Source organism: Lissotriton helveticus, chromosome 2_1 (genome assembly GCF_964261635.1).
Source record: "Lissotriton helveticus chromosome 2_1, aLisHel1.1, whole genome shotgun sequence".
Taxonomy (NCBI): domain Eukaryota; kingdom Metazoa; phylum Chordata; class Amphibia; order Caudata; family Salamandridae; genus Lissotriton; species Lissotriton helveticus.
Genome location: NC_136059.1, coordinates 272,065,070 through 272,079,484, shown reverse-complemented (window position 1 = coordinate 272,079,484; position 14,415 = coordinate 272,065,070).

Genomic DNA, 14,415 nt, shown 5'->3' with positions numbered 1-14,415 from the left:
TTGAGTTTGGTTCATGACTACTTGTGCATTTTTAAAATTCCCATCACTCATTTGTACTTCATCTCGCTATTTAGGTTTGCACTTTATTTGTATACACTCAACAGAAAAACTGTTTAATTCATAGATTTCACACACTGTCAAATTTGTATGCTGGTATTTCCTGTTGCACAGTGGCATTTTCCCTCTCTGGAATTTATAACGTAGTAGAATTTCAATTTGTAAATGTGTTTAGCAGTGGTATTTAGATTTGTGTTTACGACTGGTTTGAGTTGTAAATTGTGTTGCAATTGAAAAACCCACTTGCCTAGTGACTCCTTCTAAATCATGGCAGCAATAACTCTTGCACTTTCTCTATGAAGGAGAAACATTCCTTTTCAAAGGAATGAGGAGCAAGAATTAGCACATGGAGGGAGGTGTGAGATTCCATTAATAACAAGAAAGAAAATGATGTACAAGGCGCGTTCACCTGCTTGGCATGATTTCTGAACAGATTTCGCAACATACTGACTGGATAGATGTTCAATTCTGGACATATTGGAATAATTTAAACCTGAGCGGGAGCCCTGCAACACCACCTGCATGGCCGGGCTTCCACTGGTAAAATTACTAGCAGCCCCATTTCTTCTGCAGCAGTTTCCTTTGAAGGAATTTTTTTTTTTTTTCTTTTTTTCTTCTCGATCTACCCCAACGCGCCTCTGCCACCGCTGCTCGGAAGCAGCTGCACTGGCTCCCCGTTGCGGACCGCATCCTCTTCAAGTCCATGTGCATGGTTTATAAGGCCTTAGCTAAAACCAGCCCCACTGGGATTGGATGCATTCTGTCCCGCTATAATCCCGGTAGGAACCTCCGTTCCTCAAATAGACTCCTCCTCTCCGTTCCCCGTGTTCGGAAGACCAGATGGGGTGGCAAGGCTTTTTCCAATCTGGCCCCTAAATGGTGGAATGCTCTCCCTCTTGAGGTAAGGTCTCTCCCCACTCTTCAAGCCTTTAGATCTGCCCTAAAGACTCACCTCTTTGTTCGTGCCTATCTGTAGTAGTGCTGCTGTAATTTGCTGATCTTTTTTGGATAGGCGCCTTGACACCTTCGGGTTGAGTATGCGCAATACAAATCGCTTAATAAATAAATAAAATAAAGGAAGAGTTGCAATGATGCATATTATCTCAGAGTTTTTATGATGATATTGAGAAGGTAATGTAAACATATTAGAAACTTCTTCTCATAGGCTTCTATATGCCTTGGTTCAGTTGCCAGCCCTACTCCGTAGTAGGACTTGCTACACACTGTTACAATATCTTTAAAGCTACCCTGAGCAGTTAGCTAAACCTTTTGTTTATAATGATTCTGTAGCAAGATCAGATTAGCATTTGCCTTGCTGTTTGTGATCATGCCATATGATTTCCCTCTGTACCACATTATGTAACAGAACCATGAAGACATATGCACATGGCCAAAAAGTAATGTCTGTCAATGAACTTAGACAGTCATGAACACTGTATGCTTTCATTTGTGAATGAAAAAATGTTACACAGTTGTAAAATCATTCAGTGTTTTATTGGAGTGGAAGCATTTTGTAAATGTAGTGGATCACATGTGTCAACTATCATTGTACTTGGCCATGGTTCAGTGTGTTCAATACAGTAAAAAAAAGGGCAATCTTTTAGATAGCAACTATGACTTGATGTAGGGCAGCACCGCAAGTCTTTTTGCTGTGCTGCCCTATGCCAATTCGAAAGGGCAGGAATGCACCATATTTACAAGATAAAGTGCATTCCTGTGATTTCTGACTGTGTACAGTTTGGTGCCTAGTGCCAATGCAGGCACCTTTGCACCATCTTCAGCTTCGAGGTTGCTTCGAGGTTGACCACTCTAGCCATTAGGCCACATCCTCTCCCTTTTGTAATGCCTCCCCTAGGGAGACTTACAATTTTAACGCATTTCCAGGTTTACAGATCCTTGTAAATCTGGGAATGTGTCAAAAACTATGGGTGTTGCATGGGAAACCCCACCACAATGTCGATTGAAAGCCCCCCTGACAGTGTAAGGCAATGCTGCAACTTGTGCTACTTTGCCTTACATCATATCTATGAGTCAATGAAAAGCCACGCAAAGGATCTGCATTCTGTGCCACCGGAGTGTAATAAAAAGTGACGCACCAGCGGCACATGGAACTAGTAAATAAGTCCTTCTGTGTCTGGTCATCTTTTAATGAGGACCCCGGGGGTCATCATAGTTCGATCCATAAATTGAACATATGGTAAGCCCCATCACTAGTTTTATTATAGCCCATCTCCCTAGCGCATCGGCCGCCTTTAGTTTAGCCTGGCCTAAAGATGTTTTTGCCAGTATGGCCACTCCACGGATAGTTGAGGTTTGGGATGTACATACCAATAAGTTATATCCCCAAATACTCAGCCAGTTTTTCCTCCTCTAAAGGATATGAGTCTCCTGAAGACAAACTATGTTGAATTAATTTAACCTTACTAATTCAACTAATTTTGCCCTCTTTGCTCCATCATTCAAGCCTGCCACATTCACTGAGCAAATTGTTACCCTTCCCATCTGTATTTAATTGTATCGATTCCTCGGGGAGGCGCTAGGGGGCGCACAGCGGAATGGCTGCCTGAACCGCAGCTCCGCCGGGCGATCTTCAGCTAGGTGGTCGATGTCCGCCCTCACCCCGTTATTCCGCTCTTCAAGGCCACCATCCCTCATGGGAAGTAGAGGTGCATCGGCGATGAGGGGATGCTTCAACTAAATCCCCGGTATTAACGACTTTTTCACAGTATTGGATGCGGAGCTCGCTGGCTTGCCTGACAATATGGCCGCCGCCAGACGGCGGATCCCGGTGACAGGACGCGACCCGGCTTAGGCTTGCCCTCCTGTGCTGATCATCGCAAGCGGAGGTGAGCTTCGGCGTTCGGGAACTGTTGAGATGTGTGGCGTTGCCATTCACTTCGTCTACCTGCCACACAGTTTGCTGATGTCCTGACGCCACTGCCTGACAATATGGCGGCGAGCGGCTCCGGAGCGCCGAGTCTACTGCCTTCGCGCCTAAACGCGCTATAGCTGCTGCTCGGACCTGAGTCCTCTGTAATAGCGCTAACACACTGCAGGCTGCTGTGTGCTCATAGTGGCGGCCTGACCTGGCCAAAGTTGCTACCTTCACGAACACTGCCCCGTGAGCGCCTGCCGGACCGGCCAAGACACGATACCCAGACACGGTGGGGCACACGCGGGGTGAGACGATCCCGCGTCTTGCGGCCTGTTGCAGGGCCCGGGACGGGGCTACAGACGGTCGCTTGCAACGCCGGAACACGCCGAGGGCGGATTACGCGAGCCGCGCCCCCCCACTGGGACTGTGCGGTCTGATGAGGTGAGCCCGTGCCCTGGGGCGCTGACACGAGTGATCGCTACACCTCTGCACGGAGACATCACGGCGGCGGCAGCGAGGGCCACGAGGACATCTGGGGCTATCCTCAGGAGGGTGACCTCCCCCTCCACCACCATGGGGAAACCTGATAAACAACAGTCAAAGATCTCATTCGACTCCAAAAAAGCGACGAGACTGATAGACGGGGCGGTGGAGGAAGGCGGTGCGGCCGACCCACCATCCGGGTCCAATATGGAGAAGATATTGCTGGCGATACAGTCAAATCTGCAGGATATTAACGGTAAGCTTGATAACCTCACATGCAGAATGGATAGTATAACCGCGCGTCAGGAGAAACATGGTGAACGGCTGGATGAGGCGGAGACAAGGATTTCCGCAGTCGAGGACGAGGCAAGGGCCTCCACCACAAAATGCACGGGAATGGAACGGCTCCTAGAGGTGATCAAGGCTAAGGAGGAGGATTTGGAAGCGCGCTCGAGGCGCAATAACGTCAGAATAACGGGCCTGCCGGAGACGACCAACACTGGGAGGATGGAGCAATTTGTTGAAAACCTATGCAAAGATCTCTTTGGAGCGGAGGCCCTGTCATCGGTCTTCATAGTGGAACGTGCCCATAGATCACTAGTCCCCAGACCGCCACCTGGCGCCACACCAAGACCTATTGTGGCGAGGATTCTCAACTATCGAGACAGGGACACGATCCTCAGGCTTGCGCGGGAAAAGGGCAAAATCACCCATCAGGGCAACTCCCTGGAGTTTTACCCGGATCACACGGTAGCGGTACAACAGGCACGTAAGGAATACACCTCCGTGAAGGCCAAGCTGCGGGAAATGAACGTTGTTTACTCCATGCTTTATCCAGCGAGGCTTCGAGTGATGTGGAAGGAGAAACCAATCGTGCTGACATCCCCGAGGGCGGCCCAGGACTTTATAAAAAGAGCACAGCGTGAATCGAGAGAAGACTCGCAACGGGACCAGAATGGGGACTCGGATTAAAGCTATTGAAGCGGGCTATCATCAGGCAGCGGTGAGTTTTGTTATGCTATTCAACGACGTGTACGACCACTGGCCCGTTTTTGGTGGTGTTGGCCGGCTCTGTCCGGGGTCATCTTCAGTGGGGAGGTCAATGTAGCTATCCCACACTTGCACTTTCTCACCAGGGCAGGCGTCCGTTGGCGCGTTGGGGGCTGCAGTGCAACACTGTTTTTCATTTTTTTTCCTCTTGTTGACTACTTCGCCTGTGGATACCCCATGCTCAATTTTCCAACCCACGATGCATTCAACCGCGAGGCCGGAATGGGCTGCTGATGTAGCGGACAGCTGTGTGGGGCTCTCCCCTCATGCATTAACAATAACTTCTAACACTGCGGAGTAACAAGGCCGCTGGAAGAGTGCAAGACTCTCACGTGTGCGGTTGCGCTGCCTTGCGGCACAGACCCCAGCGGTTGACGTCGCATTCCATTGTAACATTGGCGGAGGTGCCCTCTGGCCGCGCCGCACTTAGTCGGGGTGGCATAGGGTACAGGAGGCAGATGGACCTTGTTGTTAGCAGCGAACATCGATGAGTGCAGTGATATCGCGATGTTGCCCTCGAGGCACTGACACCCGTTGTAACGAGTGGCCGAAGTATTGGGGGGGTGAGGGGTGGGGGCGGGGGGTTCGATCACTTGTCTTATGTATATATCCAGTTGCTAGCAGTATCGCCGGAACCCGACCACCGGGTGTAGAGTTGTGCTCCTAGTGGACCTCCATAAGGGTATTACCCACGAAGTGTTCTAATTATGGGCACTGTTTTGATGGTTCTATGGTTGTGGGAAATGTGCTCTGAGGGGACATGGCTTCGGCAGGTTGGGGTTGCTGGAGTGGGAGGGGTTCAGGGTGGGGGTATGTTTGACAGTTTACTAAGACCGACAACCTGGTATATGTACTGCTTGTTGTTTTCCTCATTATACTATGCTATCATTGAAGTGATTGTTCTTTACATTACTGGAGGGTGGATACTACCTGAGGGAGGGATGTGTGTAGAGATGGTGTTTGTTATGTTTGCAGGTATCCATAGGTTCTGGGAAGGAGGGTAGATTGGGCTTGAATGTTCTTACATGGAATATAAGGGGGTTCTCTAGGCCTCAAAAGGTCAGACAGGTATTTGCTAGTCTTAACAGATGGAACGTGGATGTGGCGTTCATACAGGAAACACACCTTGCACCACACACTCATGCACAATTGGGGGGGAGATGGGCTGAATCAGTGTACAAAGCCTCGTATTCTTCATACTCACGCGGGGTGATTATTTTGATCAAGAAAGGGGTACAATTTGTGAAGCGACATGTTCTTTGTGATCCGGATGGCAGATATGTATTGGTGACAGGCACACTGAGAGGCCAAAAACTGACGCTCCTGAACGTCTATGGGCCAAATACTGATGCTCCCGAATTTTTCCGGGAAATATGGGGACACTTGCAAACACATGCTAGCGCACACATACTCTGTGGGGGGGATTGGAACGTCACGTTGCAGGATGGGCTGGACCGCTCCTCCCAATCGCTAGAACAACACAAGCAATCGAGACAAATGGTGGGTCACATGATGAATGATCTGGCCTTAGCAGATCTATGGAGGTTACAGCACGCTGATAGGTCGGGCGCTACTCACATCACATCATCGCACAATAGTTGGTCCAGGCTGGACTTCTGGCTAGGCTCTAGAGACATGGCGCTTTGGGTTCGTAAATTGCAGGTGCTACCCCGAACACTATCAGACCACAATCCTGTACTACTGCGGGTTGAGCTGCCCCGATACTCACCTCCCCCATTCCAGTGGAGATTCAATGCCCGTGCCCTATCGGATACGGTCTATGTTGACACAATAACGAAAGCTATCAAAGACTACTTTGATGATAATGCGCAATCGACGGATGACCCGTGCCTTCTCTGGGAGGCGTTCAAAGCTACAATCAGGGGAGTCTGCCTAAGCACCACCGTGGGGATACTCAGGGACATCAGGGGCCAACTTAGTCGTTGTGAGAAAAACATGAGGGACTTGGAACTGTTGTACGAGACCACGCAGGATGTTTCACACTTACAAGGCTTGCGTGCACTACATACGGAGCATGCAGACTTTTTGGAGTCCGAAATAAAGTACTTAGATCGCCCGCAAGTGGCCAGAGCTTTCGGGGAGGGTGGTAGGCCAGGGGGGGTGCTGGCGCATAAAATCTGTGAGGGACGGGGACAAAAAGCGATACTTAAGGTTCACTCTAAAGAGGGCATACCACAAACGAACTCTGACGACGTCTTGAAATGTTTTGTTGACACCTTTGGCACGCTGTATAGGTCGCAACCCACTGCCCCAGCGGAGGACACATATGACTATTTGCGCAATGTAGCGATTGGCTGGCTATCGGATGCACAAAGAGAATACTTGGCCAGGCCTATCACAGTTGAGGAGGTGAAGGAAGTGATCGCCTCGCTTCCGAATGGCAAGTCGCCCGGCCCTGACGGGTACACCTCTGAATTCTACAAACACTTTGTGGATATTCTCGCACCCTATTTGGTAGCCATGTACGGCGCTGCCTTCGAGGATTCGTTGCTCCCCCCCACTCTGCGAGAAGCCATGATCATTGCGCTCCTGAAGCCGTCCAAAGATCCGGAGGACTGTGACTCCTACAGACCGCTCTCCCTAATCAATGTGGACTCGAAAATCTTGGCTAAGCTGATAGCTTGTCGCCTGTCTCCGTTGATGACTAGTCTGGTCCTTCCGGATCAGGCGGGCTTTGTACCCACCAGATCCACGTCACACAATACTAGATCCTTGTTCGCTCTTGCACACTATCTCCAACCATCGATTAAAGCGGCTGCGGTCATGCTCGACGCCGCGAAGGCGTTCGATTCCATTGAGTGGCGATATATGATCATTGTCCTACACCGGATGGGTTTCCCTAAACGGTTTGTACAGTGGGTCACTTTGCTCTACACAGAACCGCGCGCTAGGGTTCGGATAAATGGCTACATATCGGATCCGTTTGCCATTGAGCGTGGTACCAGACAAGGTTGCCCACTCTCCCCTTTGTTGTTCGCACTGGCTCTAGAGCCCCTGGCGTGTATAATTCGGCAGAACTACAAAGAGTCGGCGCTGCAGTTTGCAGCCAGGCCTCTTCACATATCACTCTACGCGGACGATATGCTTTTATACGTCCGCGACCCTGAAACCCATCTGAACCCACTGCTCAGAGAATACATCCGCTTCGGCGGACATTCAGGGCTGGCGATTAACTGGTCCAAGTCATCCATAATACCTCTGACCGACGCTACCATGCCCTTCGACGTGGATTTTCCATTGGACTGGCAGAGGGACCCGATCCGATACTTAGGGGTCATGTTCCACAGGGACCCGGAGGAGGTTCTACGGGCCAACTACGGGGTGGCACTCTCTAAGCTTGAAGATAAGATACAACGTTGGATTCGTTTGCCGCTGTCATTGGCCGACAGAATCGCAATTGTAAAGATGAACGTGTTGCCCAAGCTCTTGTACCTGTTTAACAACGTTCCGATAACACCGACACGTGAGATCTTCCGCCGTATAAAATCCATGGTGCGGACATTGATATGGGCGGGTAAACAGGCGCGGATTGATCTACAGACCCTAACGCTTCCATTCGCGAAGGGCGGCTTTGGTGTGCCTGATTTTCTCCTCTATTACCTTTGCGCGCAGGCGCAATATGCGGCGTATTGGTACCACGATGTCCCATATATCGCACATACGGCCGTTGAGGAGGGTGATGCTCATCCCATCCCCCTATCTGCGATAATATCACACACGAGGCCACCGCTGCATGCAATGGACATCAACACGGTGGACACCACGGTCAAAGCATGGCACAGGCTTGGACAGCTGACCCATAAGACTCCCCTATACGCTCCGGACATGCCTCTACAGCATCACCAGGCGCTGTCAGTCACTGGTGAGAAGGTCGGAATGTCCTTGCTGAGTAGGGCAGGCATCGACAAGCTGGGGGATGTGTTTCGTGAAGGTACGTTTGTAAGCCTGGACCAATTGAATTACATCCAAAACCAGACTCCCATGTTTCGCTTCACGTACTATAGACTAACTGGGGCGTTGAGGGACCATTACCCAACGTTCCCGGCAGAACCAGACTGTCTTGCAACACTACAACTCCTGATTACCACTACTGATCTTTCACATCTAGTGTCTAGATTATACTCAGCGGCACAAACAGAGCTAGCGGGACACACTCAAAAAGCTAAGGGGAGGTGGGATGCACTTCTGGAGACTCCTCTAACAGATGAAGAATGGCACTCCACTTGCGCGTTAACACAGATCTTAACGCCTAATGGTAACTTAAGAATAATACATTTTAAGTTTATACACCAGATTTACTACACACCAACCAAGATGCGAAGGTTTGGCTTACAGGAGGAAGACAGATGCAAGAGGTGCAATAGGGAGGGGGCGGATTTTGCACATCTGGCTTGGGGTTGTGCGAAAGTGGCGGGATATTGGGGGGAGGTGACTACCGCCCTTGCTGGTATGTTAGGGGAAGAGATACAATGCACACCTAAGATTTGCTTACTGGGCATAGTGCCTCAATTCCGTGCATTGAAGCGTAAGTTTTGTGCAGTTGCTTTATTGCTGGCGAAGAGACAGGTGGCGCAATGTTGGCATAGCCGAAAGGTACCGACGAAGAAAACATGGCTGCATGATATGTCCATCTGCCGGGACAGACTACAAACGTACGAGGAGCAATTACCGATGAGATCCAGACCAAAGGATATGTGGTGTTATTTAACAGACTTCCTTACTTCTCTGCAGGGCAGTGGGGAGGATTAGTTGCCCAAATGTTTCACCTCCGGGGTGGGTTGATTAAGGTACGGGTACAGACGGGCCGAGGTGTACGTAGGGAGAACACTGAAGTGGTGGAGGAATAGATATCTAGGTCATATGACAGGAGAATGTCAGGTCTTCAGTTGGAGAATTTTTTTTTTGTTTACCTTGTTTTCATCTATATCACAAGTTAAAATGTAAGACTCACTACGCTTGACAGAAATGAGCCATATATAAGATGATGAGAGTGGTAGTACTGTCAGACTACACGCCTTGCTTCATATACCACTTGATGACTACACTCTGTTTCCATTGTGATAGCGAACCGGCCTCAGGGTTGTAGGTTCATGCTGTGTACTCTGCTTTATGTCAATAAAGGTCTTACAAAAAAAAAAAAAAAAAAAAAAAAAAATTGTATCGATTCCTCGAGTTCCTAATATCCCTGTTATTCCTTCTGCCTTCTTTAAAAACAATAGACAAGTTTTCTGTTTCTCAAATTCCTTTTGTTTGTATATAAACTTCATTATCTCCTCTGAGTATGCTTTTTTCATATTTCTTCCCCCTCCACCGTCTCCTCCCCCACCAACCACCCTCCCCTTCCCCATCCCAACCACCACCCCCCCGAAAGGCACTCAGACGTTAGTCTGTGTATGATGGCCCTGATTACATAATCCATTCCCTATGCGTGCTGTTTTATAAATGATTTTTCCCCTCTCTAAGTATTACAACTTTGCCCCACACCCTACTTTAAATAGTATCATCTCCTATAGTTACTGCATTCTTTTCTACCACATCAAATGGTTACCCTGGAAAACTGTCTAAGTACTCTTTGGCTTTAATTTCAGACATAAAGAAGCACGTTTGTCGGCCCCAAACAACTTTTAACCGAGCAGGATTAGTCAAAAAAGCTTGTGCATTTTTATCTTGAAAACAGGGGAACAGGGCAGACCAAACTACCAAGCCAATTCTTTACTGGAAAGGAAACAAGCTTCCGGGGACCGGTTTCTGCCATTACAGCCGTCTTCGGTCCGGCTTGCTTGAATCCTGATCTGTTGCATGGGTAGGAGTGTTCTGATTAACTCAGATACTCTGTCCATCACCACCCCTCTTTTTGAAATATTTTGGCCACCACAAGTGTGGAAGGGTATGCTCAGACATGAGTCCCTTGCTCACTGCACCATCAGGATTCAAGCAAGCCAGGCCGAAGACGGCTGTAATGCCAGAAACTGGTCCCCGGAAGCTTGTTTCCTTTCCAGTGAAGAATTGGCTTGGTAGTTTGGTCTGCCCTGTTCCCATGATGCACTGGGCCAGGGACAGACTAATTTGCATATGGCCAGGTTCTGAACTGGGATGGTGCAGTGAGCTAAAAAACGGTGATGGATCAAGCCCTGATCTGTTGACTGGGTAGGAGTGTTCTGATTAACTCAGATACTCTGTCCATCACCACCCCCCTTTTTGAAATAGAGGGGTAATCCCAGGCAAGGTCTCTATCACCTGATTTCCTCATCTTCTTCCGTAGAATTTTTTTATCTTCCCCCCATCGGCCGTATGAAGGCCGCTATTACTCAAATCAGTACGGCGATCCGTGGACTCATCTGACCAGTCCCCTCCATCGGAAACAGAAAAAAAGTAGTAACTAGGCTCCTTTTCCAACTCCTTATCTGGGTCTTTGTCAGGTACCTTTTCCTTTTCTGAGCCCCCCTCATCTATCATTTTGCAACCTTGTAGTTTTTTGGTTTGAGTGTCCTTTGTTGTATCTGTATCTGTTAGATCACCCATTCTAAACCCTCCTGCTCCCTGAATGGCCTTGGCATACCTGTCCGGGCGTCCGAACCATCGATGGTATGAGTAGGGAAGAGAACCAACATTCCAGGGGCTGTGGGGGTCCAACATGGGGAAAGGCTGGGGATGGGGTAGTTGACAATTTGAATCCATATGGAATTTTGCTTCATTTAGAGATTGTTAAGGTGGAGAAAGAAAGTGTTTTTCTATTTGGTGGGGCATTTGGAGTAGAAAATAACGTTTGTCTTCATAGGAGAGGAGAGGCTGTGGTAGGTATCATTTTAAGTGTTTCAGGGTGATGAATCAATAATTTATGTTAAAAAAAAATCCTGGTGTTTTTGAAAAGATTAGATGGTATTGGATGTTCCATGGGTTCGGACCATGTCTGGAGAGTGCAGGATCGGGGGAGAGAGGAGGGAATTGTGGGGGACATGTTCGGTCACACGCAAGGGGTAAAGAAATAGGAGGAAAGATATATAGATACAGGAAGAAAGGGAAGTGAAAAACTGGTGGCTAAATGGATAGAGAGAGAGGAGAGTCTATGCTAGAGGAGACAAGAGGTGATTAGTCGGAGTAATAAACCATTAAAAATATAAAAATAAGAAAACATCAATATTTCAAAACCTGGACATGTTCGGACGCATGATGGGACGGATGGAGAAGCAAGAGAAGGAAAAATATAAAGATACAAAATAAGGGGATGATTACTGTAATGTGAATAATTAGGGAGAGAGGAGAGGCAATGCTAGAAGGAAAGAGGGGTGATAAGACATTATAATAAACAGTAAAGAATAACAGAATAAGAGAACATCAAAAATTGCAAAACTAGAGAAACTCTAGAGTTCTCTAGGGCATCAGTGGTAGCTGTATGAAAGATACCGGTGTTTGACTGACTGAGTGCTATTTTCACACAGTACAAGGTATTCGGATAGACTATTATGAGGGCATTGATGTCCTCTGGAGTACGTGCACAGTAATTGTTTTATAAACTCTGCTATGGCTGTGTAGTATGATTTTAAATTAAGCCTCAGAGGGCAGCAACTATACCATTGGATCTGCAATGTAGCCTCGTGAGACTGTTTCAACTCCAGGCTGGTCTAGAAGTCAAGCGGCCCAGAGGAAACAACGTTTAACCTCCCCAGGATGTCTGATGAGGAGTGGAAACAAAAACACTCACAGACTTCGGTATTGGTTACATGGCCGGGCCGTTAGCTGGAGGCTAATGAAGACAATTACCGGCTGGAGATCCGCCTCCAGAGGTAAAGGGAGGGCTCGGAATACTAGAATTACAGGGGAGGGCACCTCCTTAGCAGCCATCTTAGGGCACCATTTTGGTATTCTGTGGGGGCTTGGGACAACACAGTCACGGCCATCAATGTAGGCACCATGATTGAGGTCGTAAGCCTGCAGCAAGACAGCACTGTGCACGGACAGAGAGCCACCACTGAGAGGCCACAGGTAGATCATGCAGAGGGAAGCAAGTCAGGAGGGCAAAGCAGCATCCAGGGCAATGCCGGCACCAGAATCAAGGCTGCCACCCAGCGGCCAGACCACACCGAGTACAGCTAGAGGGCTACAAAACAGAGGCTGCGGGAAGATTTGAGCTGGGCCTCACAATTTCAAGGCTCATTTGGTGGGTAGTTAGTTTTTAGTTCAAAACGTCAACAAGAGAATCAGAGCAAGCTGCGGGCTGCGTGGTGGTAAGGAGCTATGGGCTGCGTGGAGGCAGGGTGCAGACCTGGTTAACAAGATCCGGCAGCAGCTAGAACAGAAGGCGCCCCACCCAACCAGACAAACGCTTGACTGTAGCCTCACTGTGGAAACCCGGGGTGTGCTATCTTGAGGCGCATTCAGCGGGAGGATCGTCAGCAGGGATTAGGAGCGACCAGATAACCAAAGTAAGCCGCGGGCTGTGCTGTGGTGGGGTGCATAACAGGCTCCAGAGGTCTGGCAGCAACTCTAACAGAGGTGGCACCACACGACCAGACAACACCAGTTAATAGCCACAGTGGGGTTTCGCCACTACAAGGCCGATTCAGCAACATCGTGAAGGAAAAGGAGATAAAGCAAAACAAAACACGCTCACCCCAGGGAAGATCAGTCCCGCAAAAGAGCAGCGTGTCCAAAGGCTCAAACAGCACCGACACCAGTTGGTAGCCACACTGGGGGATCAGGGCCTAGCCACTTCAAGGCCAATTCTGCGAGTTCATGGAGGAAAGGAGACAAAGCGAAGCACACTCACCCCAGGGAAGATCAGTTCTACAGGAGAGCAGTGTGTTCAAAGGCTCAAACAGCATCGACCTGCCTGAGGCAGAGGAGGCACTGCACGCCCGACTCGTAGGGCTCGATCCTGGAGGAGAGCGGCGAGGCAGACGAGGCGAGGCACGTCAAATCCCTGGAGATCGTGTCCCAGCAGATAAGCCGTCTGAGGCGGAAGAGGCGCTGCACGCCTGACTCATAGAACTCGATCCTGGAGGAGAGCAGTGAGGCAGATGAGGCAAGGCACGTCAGTTCCCTGGAGATCGTCCCATCAAGTAAGCCACGATGCAATAGAAGGTCCAGTATTGTAGGATGTAACATGTAGGGTATTTAGAGGTGGATGGCCGGGTTAACAAGGGGATATCTACCGATTTGGTAATCCCTAACCCGGGAGCTCCAGGGTAGAGCTCCTACTTGGGGGCCATATTGCAGTGAGCTAATAAATCCAATAATAAATCCAGTGGCTGTGAAGATTAAATGACCTTCCTATCTAAAAGTATACCCAGTTTTTCATGTCTCATCGATTTAAAAAAATCCCTCCTGACTTAAGATTGTTTACCACACCTGCTTCAATCTTAGTAAATGCTGCAGAAGAGTTGGAAGTGCATCAGATTCTAGATTCCAAAATCAAAAAAAGGATACTGTTTTGTTTAATTGGCTGGAAGGGTTTTGGTCTCGGAGAAAGATCTTCGGAACCTAATTCAAATGAGGATGCTCCAAGACTAGTACAAGCCTTTCATAGAAAGTATCCAAACAAACCTAAGATGGAGAACTGTTTTTTGAGGGGGGGGGGGGGGGGTACTGTCAGGAATGCGATATGCTGTAACATCATAGCCATTGATAGAAAGCTAAAAAAGGCTGAGTACCTTTTTGCACAACAATATCCTCTTAGGAAAAGATGTCGCCCCTACAGCAAACTCCTATTCTGTATTTTCCTAAAGGGCGTTAAGGGAAAACTTTGCAAGAAATCTAAGATGACCGCCATGGTGGAGAATTTAGTCCTAGAGAGGTCTACTTGCTGGAACAGAAACAATAGATGGAGCGCGCGTGAGCAAAGAGCGATGTACTTCAACTGAAGTCCCTGGAGCGACCTGTAGTGTTTTTCCAGTGCACATGAAGAGAGTTCCAGTCAGCAATAATTTAAA